A 2,519-nucleotide genomic window follows, 5' to 3' on the forward strand; every position below is an offset into this window, starting at 1 on the left:
GTGTGTGTGTGTGTGTGTGTGTGTGTTAATGGACAGCTGATGTCCTGAAGGAGATTCGTCTTATATTGATCTGCTCCATCCAGATGGACTTCTAAAACTGAGACGTCACGTAATACAGCAGACCGACTTCAGCTGATGGGCTTATGTCAATTATCTCCATATCTTAAACGTTTCTACTGTAACTGGATCTTCAGATGAAACGGAACGTTTTTTTTGTTCACTCACAACACCCTAGCAACTGTATAGCAACATTCAGAACACCCTAGCAACAGACTAAAATACATACAACACCCTAGCAACAGCCTAAAACCCTCACAACACCCTAGCAACAGCATGGCAACAGCCCAAAACCCTCACAACACCCTAGCAACTGCATAGCAGCACTCACAACACCCTAGAAACTGCATAGCAACAGCCTAAAAACACTCAGATCACCATAGCAACTGCATAGCAACACTCAGAACACCCTAGCAACAGCCTAAAATACATACAACACCCTAGCAACAGCCTAAAACCCTCACAACACCCTAGCAACAGCATGGCAACAGCCTAAACCCCTCAAAACACCCTAGCAACTGCATAGCAGCAGCCTAAAAACACTCATATCACCATAGCAACTGCATAGCAGCACTCAGAACAGCCTAGCAACAGCCTAAAATACATACAACACCCTAGAACCCTCACAACACCCTAGCAACTGCATAGCAACAGCCTAAAAACACTCATATCACCATAGCAACTGCATAGCAACACTCAGAACAGTCTAGCAACAGCCTAAAATACATACAACACCCTAGAACCCTCACAACACCCTAGCAACTGCATAGCAACAGCCTAAAACACTCATATTACCATAGCAACTGCATAGCAACACTCAGAACAGCCTAGCAACAGCCTAAAATACATACAACACCCTAGCAACAGCCTAAAACCCTCACAACACACTAGTAACTACCCTAGAACTATTCCAGTTCAGTCTTGCACACTGGCATCAGTGATAATATATTCTGGTTATTCATTTCTATCTAAAACCCTTGTGCATGTAAGTGTATCTGCCGCATGTGTTGTAATATTGTCCACACAGTGGGATCTTGTGTGCATAGTTGTGTGATGCGGTAAGACGGAACATGTTGATCTTATTCTGCAGGAAATCACTGTTATAATCCATCCAAACATCCAGTGAATGGACATAATTTCATAATCATCATGCCAGAGAGAGAAGCGTGTTACAGCGTGCCGTATGAACACTGACACATCAGTAATGAGTGCTAAAAGATGCTTCAGGTACAAAATCATCGCCAGAAGCAAGATAAATCAGACAGATTTGTAATGTTCCTGAATGAAGTCTCTTCTGCTCACCAAGGCTGCGTTTATTTGATCAAAAATACAGTAAAAACAGTTACATTTTATTACAATATAATATAGCTGTTTTCTATGTGAATCTCTGTTAAACTGTAATTTATTTCTGTGATGCGCAGCTGTATTTTCAGCATCATTACTCCAGTCTTCAGTGTCACATGATCTTCAGAAATCATTCTAATATGCTGATTTGCTGCTCAAGAAACATTTCTGATTATTATCAATGTTGAAAACTGTTTATTTTCACACCAGACAGGAAGAAAACACCTAGCAACCTCACAGAACACCCTAGAAACTGCATAGCAGCAGCCTAAAATACTCCAAATGCTGCATAGAATGAAAGCAGGAGGGGCTTTACAGAAGATTTTCACATCCAACCTTAAAATATGTATTTAAACCAGCCAAAAACATGCCATGAATGAAAAAAGACTCACGGGTGTTTGTATAATAAATAAATTTAACAGGGTTCCTCTATTCTATTGTATTCTATTCCAGGAACATCAAACTGTTAAACTACTTCCTCCATGCGCTGGAGATCTGAACTCACTCACTTCTGCTGTCTGTTTCTGTTGATTGACAAAACAGAAACTTAAATCCTCAAACACACACACACACACTCTCTCTCTCTCTCTCTCTCTCTCTCACACACACACACACACACACACACACTCTCTCTCTCTCTCTCTCTCTCACACACACACACACACACACACACACGCACTCATGCACACACACACACACACACACACACACACACACACACACACACACACACTCAAGGGGCTTTTAATCTACTATTACCCACTTACAGTCATTAACCAGCACAGAGGAATCAACTGTGTGTCTCTGTAGAGAAACATTTCACACACACACACACACACACAGCATGTGCACAGCAGGAGGGGTGGGTGGGGCCGAGGGTCAGTGTGGTACCATGGCAACACTGTGTTTACAGTTCAGGGTGGGCCGGGTTTGGAATGCAGGAGACAAAACTGAAGAGCCTCACCTTAAAGACACACACACACACACACACACACACAGTCTTGAATTTGTGGTTTACGGGGACTCTCCATAGGCGTAATGGTTTTTATACTGTACAAACTGTATAGTCTATTGCCCTACACCAACCCTACCCCTAAACCTACCCCTCACAGGAAACT

This window comes from Sinocyclocheilus rhinocerous, unplaced genomic scaffold, assembly GCF_001515625.1.
Source record: "Sinocyclocheilus rhinocerous isolate Xijiao unplaced genomic scaffold, SAMN03320098_v1.1 scaffold2868, whole genome shotgun sequence".
NCBI lineage: Eukaryota > Metazoa > Chordata > Actinopteri > Cypriniformes > Cyprinidae > Sinocyclocheilus > Sinocyclocheilus rhinocerous.